The sequence below is a fragment of the Physeter macrocephalus genome, chromosome 21 (genome assembly GCF_002837175.3).
Source record: "Physeter macrocephalus isolate SW-GA chromosome 21, ASM283717v5, whole genome shotgun sequence".
Classification (NCBI taxonomy): Eukaryota; Metazoa; Chordata; class Mammalia; order Artiodactyla; family Physeteridae; genus Physeter; species Physeter macrocephalus.
Genome location: NC_041234.1, coordinates 49,647,332 through 49,664,541, shown reverse-complemented (window position 1 = coordinate 49,664,541; position 17,210 = coordinate 49,647,332). Strand labels below are relative to the sequence as shown.

Here is a 17,210-nt window from a genome sequence, read left to right as displayed (position 1 = left end):
CACCCCTCTAGGTGGTCACAAAGCACCGAGCTGATCTCCCCATGCGATGCAGCTGCTTTCCACTAGCTATCTATTTTACATTTGGTAGTGTGTATGTGTCCATGCCACTCTCTCACTTCGTCCCAGCTTACCCTTCCCCCTCCCGGTGTCCTCAAGTCCATTCTCTATGTCTGCGTCTTTATTCCTGTCCTGCCCCTAGGTTCATCAGAACCCTTTTTTTTTTTTAGATTCCATGTATACGTGCTAGCATACGGTATTTGTTTTTCTCTTTCTGACTTATTCACTCCGTATGACAGACTCTAGGTCCATCCACCTCACTACAAATAACTCAATTTCGTTTCTTTTATGGCTGAGTAATATTCCATTGTATATATGTGCTACATCTTCTTTATCCATTCGTCTGTCGATGAACACTTAGGTTGCTTCCATATCCTGGCTATTGTAAATAGTGATGCAGTGAACATTGTGGTACATGACTCTTTTTGTTTGTTTGTTTGTTTTTGTTTGCTTTACATTTATTTTATTTTTTTTAACATCTTTATTGGAGTATAACTGTTTTACAATGGTGTGTTAGTTTCTGCTTTACAACAAAGTGAATCAGTTATACATATACATATGTTCCCATATCTCTCCCCTCTTGCGTCTCCCTCCCTCCCACCCTCCCTATCCCACCTCTTTTTGAATTATGGTTTTCTCAGGGTGTCTTTATGTTTTTATGTGAAACACTGTCCAAGATATATTGGTAAGTGCCTACCCTCACTCACCCTCGGTTCCCACCTCTGCTGGTGATAGTGGGAGGGACTTTTTCCAATGGGTATCCTTGAAAAGCCTCCATGACCCAGGACGCTGAGAGGGTTTGTTGCTAGGGAAAGGTGGCAGTAATATATTAATCAGTGGTTCTCAGACTGCTGCACATTAGTGTCACCTGGGGAGATTTTTTAAATGCCCTTGCCCAGGCCCCACCTCTAGAGATTTTTTATTTAATTAGTCAGGATGGGGCCTGGGCATGATTTTTTTAATTGAGGTGTAATTAACACATGGTAAACTGCATAGGTCTTTTTAAAAAAAATTTATTTTTATTAATTTATTTTTGGCTGTGTTGGGTCTTCTTTGCTGCGTGCGGGCTTTCTCTAGTTGCGGCGAGTGGGGGCTACTCTTCATTGCGGTGTGCCAGCTTCTCATTGCGGTGGCTTCTGTTGATATGGAGCATGGGCTCTAGGCGCAAGGGCTTCAGTAGTTGCAGCATGCAGGCTCAGTAGTTGCAGCAAATGGGCTCTAGGGCACGTGGGCTTCAGTAGTTGTGACGTGTGGGCTCAGTAGTTGTGGCGCATGGGCTTAGTTGCCTCATTGCGGTGGCTTCTGTTGATATGGAGCATGGGCTCTAGGCGCAAGGGCTTCAGTAGTTGCAGCATGCAGGCTCAGTAGTTGCAGCAAATGGGCTCTAGGGCACGTGGGCTTCAGTAGTTGTGACGTGTGGGCTCAGTAGTTGTGGCGCATGGGCTTAGTTGCTCCGTGGCATGTGGGATCTTCCTGGACCAGGGATCAAACCCATGTCCCCTGCATTGGCAGGTGGATTCTTAACCACTGCACCACCAGGGAAGTCCCCAATCATTTTATTGTTGATTTGTAGGAACTCTGTATATATTCTGGATACTAGTCCTTTGTCAGATACATGTATTGCAAATATAATCACTGTTTAAAAGATCCCCAGTGATTCTAACATGAATCTAGGGTTGAGAACTCCTGGTACACTAAAGATCAGCCCCAGAGGCTCCCTACTTTTATGGGTCTCCAAATCTTCCCCCGGCAACTATGCCTGAGGACTGGTTCTTCAATCTATGTGAACGTCCAGGTCTGTGAGGATTTTAAGAGTGAGGGGTGCCTTGTCAGTCTTCCTTCTGTGGATCTGTCTGGCTTCTTGGACAGGTCTATTCATCTGAATTGTTCTCTTATCCTCTGATATGAGACCTTGGGTAAGTGTTTTCTTGTCTCCACCCTAAAATTTTCCTCATGTGAAACGTGACCTTATTGCTTGACCCATTCTTACCACCTTGAGATGGTGTGTGTCAAAGGGACAAAGATAAGTTTTCTCCTGAATGGAGCAAGCTATATCCCAGGCACAGAAGGAGTGTGAACTTCTGTATCTCCTCTCAGCCATCATCCTCAGTCTGCCTACCTGCTCACTGATAGGGAGACTCACTTTCTAGTAGCCTCGGCAACCATTCACCAAGGGGCTGAGAGCTGATAGCCTGGTCCTGGTCTCTTTGAATCTGCTGTGTACTTGCTTCATGACCTTGCCTAATGCAATTAACCTCCCTGAGTTTTGATATCTGTGGCTGGTGAAGGAGAACTGTCATTTCTTGCTTGTTGTAGGGGAAATGGCTGGCATAAAGTAGGTGCTCACAATGCCATTAGTTCCCTCAGAAGGGGAGCTGGGAATGCTTGGCTCTAGGAGCAGTGCAGCTGCGCTGTGAGAGGAGCTCTCTGCTTGGGGCTTTGCCATGCCCTCAACATGCCCTGGTGTCATGTATCTGTCCCTTCCCTCGACACCTTCAGAGGCCTAGACTGGCCAAGGTCCCTCCTGCTGTGTTGTCCTCGCCCTGCCCTTCTTGGCTAATTTGAACAAAGCATCCCACGAGGGCCCCTAGGCTCTTTAAGCTCAGAGCAGATGGCTGGGAAGCCAGTTCTTTGGGACATACAGTTCCTGACTCAGATCTGGGCAGGGGGCCAAGGCCTTCAAAGGGCTGGAGAAAAACGTAACCCTCATTCCCCACACGAGAGCTTGTAGTTTTTACTGTCTGTCTCTTTTAGTGCCAAAGAGGCAAGAAAAAGGACCACAGAGGTTAAGATTAGGTTCCCCCCGCCTGACACCTCCAGGAATCCCTTCTTGGGCTTCCAGGGTGGAGCCTTGATTCCAGCTTTTGGGAGAGGCGCCCATCCGTGTAGGGAGTGTTTCTCTGCTGCTTCAGGGGGGTGAGGAAGCTGAAAAGGAACTCACAGGGAGCTCCCAGAAATGCCCTTGACCTGGGGAACAAGTGGGTACAGGACATCCAGAGAATCTACCAACTCTTGGACCTGGCTAGAGCCCATCCATCTCACAGCCAAGCATGCATGACTTTGTCCCTGCCCAAGATTTGGGAAAGGAAAATCTTGTTCCTGGGTGTAACTCAGATTCCTTTACGCTATTTCCAGGCCCCTCTTGAAGCAGGTTCAAGAGGGAAACAGGGCAATGCTGGCAAGAGGAGTGGTTGGGATGGGCATGCTTGGACCTCCCCTCTTCCCTGGTTCCTGGTCCCTATTATTGTTTTGGATATATCAATCCCACCTACAGCCTCATTCGAGCTCACTAACATGGTGCCCATTGCTCTCCTTTAGGATTAGTGAATTGACAACTCATCCATCCATCCCTTCAACAAATATTTACTTATCAGCTACTACGTGTAGGTACTTGCTAAGCTCTGTGAAGCTGTAACTGTTCAAGAGACAGATCTCGGGCTTCCCTGGTGGCGCAGTGGTTGCGCGTCCGCCTGCCGATGCAGGGGAACCGGGTTCGCGCCCCGGTCTGGGAGGATCCCACATGCCGCGGAGCGGCTGGGCTCGTGAGCCATGGCCGCTGGGCCTGCGCGTCCGGAGCCTGTGCTCCTCAACGGGAGAGGCTGCAACGGAGGGAGGCCCGCATACCACACACACACACACACACACACACACAAAAAGAGACAGATCTGTCCTTCGCACAGCTCACATGAACATGAGGAGCCAGAGAGGTAATCAGGCAGCCACATTCCATGGACTAAATCTAAAGATAAAGACAAGGTGTGTCACATTGAGTCACAGAGGACCACTGTTGAGAAGGATCATGGAAGGTCTCTGGAAGGAGGAAGACCTGAGAGCCAGGGAGTGGATTAGGGGATAGTGAGACAAAAAGGAAAGTCCAGACAGAGGAAACAGCAAGTGAGAGGGCCTAGAGGCAAGATTTGAGTAAGTGGAGGTGGTTCAGTTTGAGACGATCATGGTGTGTGTGTGTGTGTGTGTGTGTGTGTGTGTGTGTGTGTGTGTGTGTGTGTGTGTAGGGGCCGTGAAGAAGTGAGACATAAGGCGGGAGAAGGCAGGATTTGATTCTGAGGGCAAAGAGGTGGCTTTGAAGGGTTTAGACTGGCCCATGACATGATCAGATTGGTGTTTTTTCAAGATCACTCTGGTTTCTGGGTGCGGAGACAATGAGGAACAGGCACAAATATAAAAGCTGGAAGAAAGTCAGGAGGCTATTGCAGTGAGCCAGGCTAGAGATAATGGTGCATAGACCAGAATGGTGGCAGTGGAGATTGGCAGTGGCAGTTGGATTTGAGATATATTTTGGAGGTAGAGGCAACAGGACTTATTGGTAGATTGGAAAGATGCCTCCCAGTTTCTGACTTGAACAATTGGGGGATTGGTAGTGCTGTTCATGGAGACAGGGAATATTGAGGGAACAGGTGTAGGGGAAGGTAGGAAATGAGTTTGAGCTTCCAGGAAGACATGTCCTGTAGCCATCTGGCCATATAGGTCTGAAACTCAGGAGAGAGGATGAGGTTACAGACAGAGTTGTGATGTGTTGGGAGTGGATGAGGTAGCCCAAGGAGAGAGGAGGATGCCATGTTTTCTGCAGCAGCATTGTCCTTCCTGTCAAAGGATTCCCTCCCCTTTGGTGCCTGCTTCAGCCCAAACCCTAGGAGACAGTTTAGAAAGCACTCATCAGACTTTGCAATTTAGTGCAAAGACCCTGTGGATAATCATAACTCCTGGCTCCCTCTTTCCTCTCAGTTCCTGTCATTTCCACAGCATCTCAGGCTGACTTGACTAGTTTCCAATAAGAATTTATCCAGCCCCGGGGCTTCCCTGGTGGCACAGTGGTTAAGAATCCACCTGCCAATGCAGGAGGCACGGGTTCAAGCCCTGGTCCGGGAAGATGCCGCGGAGCAACTAAGCCTGTGTGCCACAACTGCTGAGCCCGTGTGCCACAACTACTGAAGCCTGCGTGCCTAGAGCCCGTGCTCCACAACAAGAGAAGCCACTGCAGTGAGAAGCCCGTGCACCTCAGTGAAGAGTAGACCCCGCTTGCCGCAGCTAGAGAATGACCGCGTGCAGCAACGAAGACCCAGTGCAGCCAAAAATAAAATATATAAATTTAATTTAAAAAAAGAAAAGACTTTATCCAGCCCTGGGGCCAGGCCAGCTGCCATTCTTAGGAAATTTGGTTTCCGGCTCCCCCTGCTGGCGGAGCTGGAGATGACTCACCTCCTCCAAGCACCTTCCCTCCTGTTTCCCCTGGAACAGACGCCTCTCACCCCCAAAAGAGGGAATTAAGACCTCCGTCTCAGTCCCCTTCTCCACCCGCCAACAAAACCTCCACCCACTTTAGAACCCTAGCTAGAAATAGGGGAGGAAAGCCTAATTAGGTATCTGGGAATCACAAATTAAATTCTTTCTGTTTCCAAATCACTTTCTTATTTTTTATGCCCCCAACCCACTCTTGATCTCCTTGCCCATGAAGACTTCATTTGGTTATTTTTACCTATCTCTAAAAATACCCTCTCCCACTCTCAGTCCCCAAGAGCAGCATTTTGCTGACACCAAGTTGGCTTCCCTCCTTCTCATATGCAGGGAAGCCGAAGTCTGTGCTGGAAAGAGCACTTGGCTGGGAGTCAAGGAACTTAGATTTGAATCCCATTTCTGCTACTGATTCAGGGTGTAACCTCAGACAAGCCACTTCCTTCTTTCCCAGTGGCAGTTCCCTCACCTGTGACATTGCACTGGACTCCAGAAAACTGTTCCAACTTTAGCGTTCTAGGCTTTGCTCCAATCACCCTATCCTTTTCAATTCTTCCCATGCATCAAGCTTTCTCCTGTCACAGGGTTTTTAGTAATGCTCTTCTCTCTTCCTGAAATGCTCTTCCCTTCCCTTTTTATTTATTTATTTTTGTTTGTTTAATTAACTCCTCTTCATCCTTCAGCTCTCAGCTCAAATACTACTTTCTCAGAGAAACCTTTCCCAGCCCTTCCAGACTGGGTCAGGTACCTCATCAGATGCTCTCACAACTCCCTGGAGTTTTCCTGCCTACAAACCTCATCATGGTTTGTAATTTTCCACATGCTTGCGTGATCATTGTTTCAAGTGTACCCACCCCCCAGCCCCCAATCAAAATTTAAACTCCTTAATAGCATAAATCTGTCTGTCTGGGCTTCCCTGGTGGTGCAGTGGTTGAGAGTCCGCCTGCCGATGCAGCGGACACGGGTTCGTGCCCCGGTCCGGGAAGATCCCATATGCCGCGGAGCGGCTGGGCCCGTGAACCATGGCCGCTGAGCCTGCGCATCCGGAGCCTGTGCTCTGCAACGGGAGAGGCCACAACTGTGAGAGGCCCACATACCGCAAAAAAAAAAAAAAAAAAAAGAATCTGTCTATTTTGCTCACCACTGTTCCCTAGCATCCATGTCCTTGCCTGGCCATCTTGTAAAGGCTTAACACATACTTATTAAATAAATGAATAATAGAAGAATGAATCCTTCTTTTCACCTATCAGCTGCTTTCTATATCTAACTAGCATTGTATTTAAGAGCAAAAAGTCAAAAGCCAGGCTGCTTGTGTTTGGAACTCAGCTTTACCACTCACAAGCTGTGTAAACTTGTGTAACTTATTCAGTCTTTCTTGTGCCTCAGTTTCCTTATCTATAAAGGGATTTTAATAATGGTATACACTACCTAACAAGGTTGTTGTGAGGATTAAAAGAGTTAATATATGTAAAGCACATACAACAAGGCCTGGCACTCAAGTGCTCTATTAGTAATAGCTATTGTTCTTTTTTATTTTTTAAAATTTATTTATTTAATTAATTTATTTTTTAGCTGCGTTGAGTCTTTGTTGCTGTGTGCAGGCTTTCTCTAGTTGCGGCGAGTGGGGGCTAATCTTCATTGCGGTGCATGGGCTTCTCATTGTGGTGGCTTCTCGTTGCAGAGCACAGGCTTCAGTAGTTGTGGCACGTGGGTCCAGTAGTTGTGGCGCACGGGCTTAGTTGCTCTGCAGCATGTGGGATCTTCACAGACAAGGGCTCAAACCCGTGTCCCCTGCATTGGCAGGCAGATTCTTAACCACTGTGCCACCAAGGAAGTCCCAGTAGTAGCTATTGTTCGTATTCTGCCTCATCCATCTCTCCATTTATCTATTCTGAACTCTCCCACAAGGCCTCATTATCTTATTTCCGGTCTGTGAGTGCGGGTGACTCAGTGTAATTTGCAGATTAGAAAGCAAAGGGTTTTTTTTTTAAATTTTTATTATGGAAAATTTCAAACACGCAGAGAAGTAGAGAGAAGAGGATAATGAACCTCTGTAACAAGCTTCAACAATTATCAACATTTTGCCAATCTATGTTCATCTGTCTCTCATTTTTCTCTCTACTGGAGTATTTTAATGTAAATCCCAGGTGTCATATCTTTTATCTGAGAATACGCCATTATGTATTTCTAGAAGATAAGGGCTTTAAAACATACAACAATACCACCATCACACTTTAAAAATTAACAATAATTAGGGAAGGTTTAAAAAACTCCATTGCCTTGAGAGAAGCAGTGAGAATTCAAGCCCTTGCTTTGGGGGTAGATGTGAAATGAGGAACAGCCAAGGCAGTTAATAAAAGTAAAGTGCTTTGAACAGGGCCTGACACATAAATGGAATATAGTAGTAACTCATTTTTTAAAAATTAATGTTTATGGAGTACTTATTTGTTTGAAAAGGAATACAAAAGAAAGAACAGAAACAAGCATATATTTTTCATTCCCTGGTGTCTAAAGCAATTCAGTACACTTAATTTATTTCATCACTTCCCTGATGAATCATAGGAGGATGGCGGTCTGAACACACTCTACTGATTTGTAACTGCAGTAACTGGGGCTATTGGCTACACAAGCATATCCCTGAAAAAGATAGCTCCAGGAGATTAGAGATGGGGCCCTTGGCACTGGGTTTGTTTGTTTTTTTTTAATTTTTGAATTTTATTTAATTTATTTTCTTACACAGCAGGTTCTTATTAGTTATCTATTTTATACATATTCCTGGATATATGTCAGTCCCAATCTCCCAGTTCATCCCACCACCAGCCCCCCCGCCACTTTCCCCCCTTGGTGTCCATATGTTTCTTCTCTACATCTGTGTCTCTATTTCTGCCCAGCAAACTGGTTCATCTGTACCATATTTCTAGGTTCCACATATATGCGTTAATATACGATATTTGTTTGTCTGTTTCTGACTTCACTCTGTATGACAGTCTCTAGATCCATCCATGTCTCTATAAATGATCCAATTTCGTTCCTTTTTATGGCTGAGTAATATTCCATTGTATATATGTACCACATCTTTTTTTTTTAAGAATTAATTTTATTTATTTATTTATTATTTTTGGTTGTGTTGGGTCTTCATTGCTGCACATGGGCTTTCTGTAGTTGTGGCAAGCAGGGGCTACTCTTCGTTGCGGTGTGATGGCTTCTCATTGTGGTGGCTTCTCTTGTTGCGGAGCACGGGCTCTAGGCACACGGGCTTCAGTAGTTGTGGCACACAGGCTCAGTAGTTGTGGCTCATGGGCTCTAGAGCGCTAGCTCAGTAGTTGTGGCACACGGGGTTAGTTGCTCCGCGGCATGTGGGATCTTCCTGGACCAAGGTTCGAACCCATGTCCCCTTCATTGGCAGGCCGATTCTTAACCACTGCGCCACCAGGGAAGTCCTTACCACATCTTCTTTATCCATTCGTCTGTCGATGGGCATTTAGGTTGCTTCCATGACCTGGCTATTGTAAACAGTGCTGCAGTGAACATGGGGTGCACGTGTCTTTTTGAGTTATGGGTTTCTCTGGGTATATGCCCAGTAGTGGGATTGCTGGGTCATATGGTAATTCTATTTTTAGTTTTTTGAGGAACCTCCATACTGTTCTCCATAGTGGCTGTAACAATTTACATTCCCACCAACAATGCAAGAGGGTTCCCTTTCCTCCACACCCACTCCAGCATTTGTTGTTTGTAGATTTTCTGATGATGCCCATTCTAACTGGTGTGAGCTGATACCTCATTGTAGTTTTGATTTGCATTTCTCTAATAATTAGTGATGTGGAGCAGCTTTTCATGTGCTTCTTGGCCATCTGTATGTCTTCTTTGGAGAAATGTCTATTTAGGGCTTCTGCCCATTTTTGCATTGGGTTGTTTGTTTTTTTTAATATTGAGCTGCATGAGCTGTTTATATATTTTGGAGATTAATCTTTCGTCTGTTGATTCATTTGCAAAAATTTTCTTCCATTCTGAGGGTTAAGTTTCATTAGGTCCCATTTGTTTATTTTTGTTTTTATTTCCATTACTCTAGGAGGTGGATCAAAAAAGATCTTGCTGTGATTTTTGTCAAAGAGTGTTCTTCCTATGTTTTCCTCTAAGAGTTTTATAGTGTCCAGTCTTACATTTAGGTCTCTAATCCATTTTGAGTTTATTTTTGTGTACGGTGTTAGGGAGTGTTCTAATTTCATTCTTTTACATGTAGCTGTCCAGTGTTCCCAGCACCACTTATTGAAGAGACTGTTTTTTCTCCACTGTATATCCTTGCCTTGTTTGTCATAGATTAGCTGATCATAGGTGCGTGGGTTTATCTCTGGGCTTTCTATCCTGTTCCATTGATCTATATCTCTGTTTTTGTGCCAGTACCATATTGTCTTTCTTTTTCTTTAATTAATTAATTAATTTTATTTATTTATTTTTGGCTGTGTTGGGTCTTCTCTGTTGCTGCGCGTAGGCTTTCTCTAGTTGCGGCAAGTGGGGGCTACCCTTCGTTGTGGTGTGCAGGCTTCTCATTGCGGTGGCTTCTCTTGTTGCAGAGCATGGGCTCTAGGCGCGCGGGCTTCCGTAGTTGTGGCTCATGGGCTCAGTAGTTGTGGCTCGCAGGCTCTAGAGCACAGGCTCAGTAGTTGCAGTGCATGCCTTTAGTTGCTCCACAGCATGCGGGATCTTCCCAGACCAGGGCTCAAACCCGTGTCCCCTGCATTGGCAGGCGGATTCTTAACCACTGCGCCACCAGGGAAGCCCTACCATATTGTCTTGATTACTGTAGCTTTGTAGTATAGTCTGAAGTCAGGGAGTCTGATTCCTCCAGCTCCGTTTTGTTTCCTCAAGGCTGCTTTGGCTATTTGGGGTCTTTTGTGTCTCCATATAAATTTTAAGATTTTTTTGTTCTAGTTCTGTAAAAAATGCCACTGGTAATTTTATAGGGATTGCATTGAATCTGTAGATTGCTTTGGGTAGTATAGTCATTTTCACAGTATTGATTCTTCCAATGCAAGAATGTGGTATATCTCTCCATCTGTTTGTGTTATCTTTGATTTCTTTCATCAGTGTCTTATAGTTTTCTGAGTACAGGTCTTTTACCTCCTTAGGTAGGTTTATTCCTAGGTATTTTATTCTTTTTGTTGCAATCGTGAATGGGATTGTTTCCTTTAATTTCTCTTTCTGATCTTTCGTTGTTAGTGTATAGGAATGCCAGAGATTTCTGTGCATTAATTTTGTATCATGCAACTTTACCAAATTCATTGTTTAGCTCTAGTAGTTTTCTGGTGGTATCTTTAGGGTTCTCTATGTATAGTATCATGTCATCTGCAAACAGTAACAGTTTTACTTCCTCTTTTCCAATCTGTATTCCTTTTATTTTTTTCTTCTCTGATTGCCATGGGTAGGACTTCCAAAACTATGTTGAATAACAGTGGCAAGAGTGGACATCCTTGTCTTGTTCCTGATCTTAGAGGAATTGCTTTCAGTTTTTCACCATCGAGAATGATGTTTGCTGTGGGTTTGTCATATATGGCCTTTATTATGTTGAGGTAGGTTCCCTATATGCCCACTTTCCGGAGAGTTTTTATCATATATGGGTGTTGAATTTTATCAAAAGCTTTTTCTCCATCTATTGAGATGATCCTATGGTTTTTATTCTTCAGTATGAGTGGTAACTCTTATTTTGATCTTCTTTTCATTCTCTCCATTTATCCACTCTAAATCCTCCCCAACCTCTCTCTTATTTTCAGCCTGTAAATGTGTGTGACCATTTACAGGGGAGGACTAGGAGTCATGGGTGGCAAGTTTCCTAGGTCACTGGCACCCTGTGGTGGGAGCTAGCACTCCAGAAGGCACTGAGAAGGGCCCAAAGGAAGCAGCTACTGCAGGACTGAGGGGGAGGGAAGGAGAGCTGGAGGACTTTGTGTTTAAAGAGGGGGAGTCCTGTGGCTACATGAAAATGGCACTGAGAAAAATCCAGTAGCCTAAGGGCAGGTAAGCAGGAGGGTTGGTCCTTTTATTTAATGATCAGGGCCTTTGGAGATCATAGTCCCAGGGAAACAGACAGGGAGTAGCATGGCTCCTGAGGGCCTTCCTTTTAGCTTTTCTCCAAAGCCAAGATAGGGGCAGCTGCCTAAGGCAGCAATCAGGGTTCTGCTTTGTTTTATCCTGGGTTCTCAACAATTCCAAGGGTATGAGTGATGATGGCAGACACTGAGCCAAAGCACAACTAGAAATGGCCTTCCTCAGACCCAAGATAAAGATTTTTGTGCTCCTATCTCTGTTTTCTTTTCAATGGAATTCTCTCCACCAGCTCTTCTTCTCACCACACTCATCCTTTGGGTACCCAGGGCACCTATACACTTGACTCCCCACCCCCATCCCCAATTCAAACTTGCCTCCAGGAGAAGAAGTGATTCAAACACTTCAGCAGGTTAAACAAGCTCCTTCACAAACTGGCTTCCAACTACCCCGAAACCTCATTTCCCATCACTCCCCTCTTCTTTGTAGCAATAGGCAGTGTGACACTGTGAATGAGCACAGATTTGTGTTCACATAGACTTGGTATGGAATTCTGGCCCTATCATTTCCCAGCTTTGGAACCTTAGGCCAAGTCACTTTATTTCTCTGAGCCTCAATTTTCACATCTGAAAAATGGGGATAGTAGTGGTATACTAAAAGCCCTCTTAACATAGGGCCTAAAGTCACATGAACATATGACTTAAAGTTATATAAATCAGGAAAGTAGACCACCTTCTTTAATTTCCCTTTTTAACTCTGGTTGCTGGTAGCTTGTTAGTTCCGTATTCCTTACCAGGACCTCCTGTTTTAAGATAACTCACGCAAGTGGTTACTATGGTGCCTGGCCAGGGCGGGTGGTTTCAGTCGGTGTTTCCCTTAACACTGACGTTCTATGAAATCTACAAAAAGCTTAAAATCTTCTGGATATGTGGTAGGCATATGACTGGGTCAATAGGTGAGTTTTCAAATACTGAATGTTAATTAGTGCCTCGAGGAATCATAATGTCCATGTTCTTGCCAGTATGTGAAAAAGGACAATTTTTGTTGGCTCACAAACCTATTTAGCATTGCCCAAGGAAGCCACTTAAACTCAATCACCACGTTACCTGAAGCCCTGAGCTCTGCCTTTGAAAATATGACTGCATCTCAGTTGGAGGTTCTGAAGAAATGGTGACCATACACAACAGCACTACTTATTTCTCAAATGAGACTTTTGACTTGGTTCTTTAAGACTCTTCTTTACTGTGAGTTTAAATCACGAGGACTTTGCCTCCTAGGGTGTATGAATTCAAAGCACGCTCAGTACCAGACGTTGGCGAGCAGGGAAGGGAGGATATTTGGGGATCCAGGCTGTGGAGGAGGTTTCTAAGGGTCATTAAAACGACTGAGATCATATCAGGCGGTCTACTCCACTCACAAGGATATCACACGCACACAAGAATTCGCCGCAGCGTGGTTTGGACTAGATTGAAAATGCAAGAGACAACAAGAGGACACAACCCACCCCCCGCCACGGGGTCAGCTACCGCCTCTACACCCCCCAGCGCGCGTAGGCGCATGCGCGCGACCTTCGTGGGCGGGGCTCAGGCGGCGGCGCCGGAGCGCGGTGCAGTGGATTGGCCGGCCGCTACACTGTCCGTTGGCCCTGCCCCGCCTCCACGCGCAAGGCTCATGCGCAGGGCGGGAGCGAGGGAAGTTCAATCCGCGGTCGAGATACACGGAGCCCAATCTGAGGGTCATGGAGGCGTCCCGAGGGTTTGCGGAAGCTGGGGCCTTAAGCCCAGAGCAGGCTGCCCGTTACCTGAGGTACATTTGGGTCGCTGGGCGGGTCTAGTTCACAGGCCCTGGCCGGGAGTGGGTGTGGGTGTGGGGTCCCTTGGACCCTCCCAGGAGCCCAAACTGTTGAGGTGGAGCCTTATAAGACGCGCGCCCGTGTTCTCGGAGGAGGCGTAGGAATCTCCCCAGATTTCTAAAGCCTGGGGAGACCCCGATGCCCCGGGTCAAATAACTCTCCGGTATGAACTCCTTAAGAGCCAGAACTTCAATCGATCCAGGCTTTCTTGGGTCTACAGCTTTCAAAATCACCATTTTTTTTAACATCCTTATTGGAGTATAATTGCTTTACAATGGAGTGTTAGTTTCTGCTTTATAACAAAGTGAATCAGCTATACATATACATACATCCCCATATTTCCTCCCTCTTGCGTCCGCCTCCCACCCTCCTTATCCCACCCCGCTAGGTGGACACGAAGCACCGAGCTTATCTCCCTGTGCTATGCGGCTGCTGCCCACTAGCTATCTGTTTTACATTTGGTAGCATATATATGTCCATGCCACTCTCTCACTTCATCCCAGCTTACCCTTCCCCCTCCCCGTGTCTCAAGTCCATTCTCTACATCTGGATCTTTATTCCAGCCCTGCCCCTAGGTTCTTCAGAATCTTTTTTTTTTTAAAGATTCCATATATATATGTGTTAGCATACGGAATTTGTTTTTCTTTTTCTGACTTACTTCACTCTGTATGACAGACTCTGGGACCATCCACCTCACTACAAATAACTCAATTTCGTTTCTTTTTATGGCTGAGTAATATTCCATGGTATATATGTGCCACATCTTCTTTATCCATTCATCTGTTGATGGACACTTAGGTTGCTTCCATGTCCTGGCTATTGTAAATAGAGCTGTAATGAACATTGTGGTACATGACTCTTTTTGAATTATGGTTTTTTCAGGGTATATGCCCAGTAGTGGGATTGCTGGGTCGTATGGTAGTTCTATTTTTAGTTTTTTAAGGAACCTCCATACTGTTCTCCATAGTGGCTGTATCACAAAATTACCATTTTGAAATCCATTTTCTTTTAATAAATAAAGATTGGTAATGCCTTATATTATTCTTACTAAATTTAAATATTTTCTGTTATTCTATTTTACGTTTATAATTTAATGTATACATTTTCAGTCAAGGTTCACCACTCATCTTTCTGTTTGGAACTAGCTTTTTAAAATTATTTAAATATAAATATATTAAAGCTTTAAAATTCTTGTTATATATGGTAAAATAGTTTCCTTTTGTAGCTTTTCAATGATTTTTGTGTATGCTGTGCTTTAATATACAAAAATAAACATTAATTTTAAGATACCCCCCTACAAAAGCCTTTCTTGGGTTTTTCCAGTCTTCCAAGCCCCAGGCCTAGGGGATACAGAGAGGAGTAAAACACTGTCCCTGCCCCCAAACTGCTTATAATCTAGTGGTGGAAAGGGATAGGTAGACCATAATTGCCATATTGTTTGATAAGTGCTGTAAGAGGTACAATGTGCAAGGCATACTACAGGAGGGAATGGCCAACTACAAGGATCAGTGAGCTAAGGGAAGGGCTCACAAGAGGAGACATTGGTGTTGAGAAACTAATTCACCAGATGGCTAAGGGTGGAGGACATGGTGATGTGGGAATGAGCATTTAAAATTTTCTTTAAATTATTATAAAATACAACATAAAATTTACCATCTTAACCATTATTTTTTTAAAATTTATTTTTTATTGAAGTGTTTTTATTTACAATATTGTGTTAGTTTCTGGTATATAGCAAAGTGATTCATTCATTTATACTTATATATATTCTTTAAAATTAAAAAAGTCTTTAAAAACTGAAGTATAGTTGATTTACAGTATCATGTTAGTTTCAGGTGTACTTTTTCATATTCTTTTTCATTATGGTCTATTACAGGATATTGAATATAGTTCCCTGTGCTATACGGTAGGACCTTGTTGTTTATCCATTCTATATATAATAGTTCACATCTGCTAATCCCAAACTCGAAAAATACGGAATGCTTCACGAATTTGCGTGTCATCCTTGCACAGAGGCCATGCTAATGTTCTCTGTATTGTTCCAATTTTAGTATATGTGCTGCCAAAGTGAGCACCCATTTTAACTATTCTTAAGTGTACAGTTCAGTGGTATTAAATACATTAACATTGTTGTTCAACCATTACTATCATCTATCTCCAGAACTCTTTTCATCTTGCAAAACTAAAACTCTATACCTATTAGACAACAATTCCTCATTCCTCTCTCCCCCAGCCCCTGGCAACCACCATTCTACTTTCTCTGTAAATTTGACTTCTCTAGGGACCTTATATATAAGTACAATCATACAGTATTTGTCTTTTTGTGACTGGTTTATTTTTTACTTTTTTAATTTTTAAAATAAATTTATTTTTATTTTTGGCTGTGTTGGGTCTTCGTTGCTGTGCACAGGCTTTCTCTAGTTGTGGCAAGCAGGGGCTACCCTTTGTTGCGGTGATCGGGCTTCTCATTGTTGTGCCTTCTCTTGTTGCGGAGCACTGGCTCTAGGTGCGTGGGCTTCAGTAGTTGTGGCATGTGAGTCCAGTAGTTGTGGCTCATGGGCTCTAGAGCGCAGGCTCGGTAGTTGTGGCACACGGGCTGAGTTTCTCCAAGGCATGTGGGATCTTCCCGGGCCAGGGATTGAACCCACGTCCCCTGCATTGGTAGGCGGATTCTTAACCACTGCGCCACCAGGGAAGCCCATGACTGGTTTATTTTATGTAGCATAATGTCCTCAAGATTCATCCATGTTGTGTCATGTGACAGGATTTCCTTACTTTTTAAGACTGAATAATGTTCCATTGTATGCATAACGTCACATTTTGTTTATTCATTTATCCGTTGACGGATATTTGGGTTGCTTCCATCTCTTGACTATTGTGAATAGTGCTGCTGTGAATGTGGGTGTACAGATATCTCTTTGAGATCCTGCTTTCAATTCTTTTGGGTATATATCCAGAAGTGGGATTGCTAGATCATATGGTAATTCTACTTTTAATTTTTTGAGGAACTGCCATACTGTCTTCTATAGCAGCAGCGCCATTTTACACTCCCACCAACAGTGCCCAAGGGTTCCAATGTCTTCACATTCTCTCCAACACTTATTTGTTGTTGTTGTTGTTGTTACTAGCCATCCTAACGATATTGAAGTGGTATTTCATTGCGGTTTTGATTTGCACTTCTCTTATGGTTAGTGATGTTGAGCATCTTTTCAAGTGCTTATTGACCATTTGTATATTTTCTTTGGAGAAATATCTATTCAAGTCCTTTGCTCATTTTTTAATTGGGTTGTTTGTTTCGTTGTTGTTCAGTTGTAATTCCTTATATACTCTGGATATTAACTTCTTACCAGATGTATGGTTTGCAAATATTTTCTCCCATTCTGTAAGTTGCCTTTTCACTCTGTTGATTGTGTCCTTTGATGCACAGAAGTTTTAAATTTTGTTGTAGTACAAAGAAATCAATTGGAGCAGTGGAATAGTTTCATCTCCCTTTCCAAAAAAAGAATGTTTTAAGGCTGTTAGAAGACAAAAGGTCTCCTTACAGGGGAGTGAAACACATCTTTGGACTGAGTTACATGACTTCCTTAAAGAAGACTTGGGGAAAACAGAGAGAGGACGTGTGTGTGGGGTAGAGTGCTGGCTTCAGAGTTGGGCCATTTGGGGTTCAAATTATGACTCTGGCACTTGTTAGCTGGGAGGCCTCAAGTAAGTCCCCTGACTTATGAGCCTCAATTTTCTCATCTGGAAAATGGGGATAAGGCTTAAGACCTTTAGTCCCCCACCCCGTCCTTTCCCTGAGCAAGCAGCTTGTGCTGATTCCCCAGTGTTGCCGAAAACCTGGCCTCTCTGTTCACTGGTGCCTAATAGAAAGGCGGGAGACAGAGCTTTGGAGGAGTAGCTTTATTACTTTCCCAGGCAAAGGGAGACACAGCAGCCTCCTGCCTCGAAAAACTGTGTCCCCACCGCCCCCCCAGGAGGATTTGATGAGTTTCATCACAATACTTCCCAAGGT

The 17,210-nt window shown here is 44.2% G+C and overlaps 1 protein-coding gene and 1 non-coding gene across 2 annotated transcripts in view; both read right to left on the bottom strand.

Annotated features, from left to right (window-relative positions):
* The window catches only part of PIN4 (peptidylprolyl cis/trans isomerase, NIMA-interacting 4), a 100,862-nt gene that overhangs the window by 23,214 nt on the left and 60,438 nt on the right, over positions 1 to 17,210 (bottom strand). The gene's annotated exons all lie outside the window — the stretch shown is intronic.
* LOC112066816 (U6 spliceosomal RNA) lies at positions 15,167 to 15,273 on the bottom strand. The gene has a single exon (XR_002892895.1). It is a non-coding gene; the product is annotated as a U6 spliceosomal RNA (small nuclear RNA).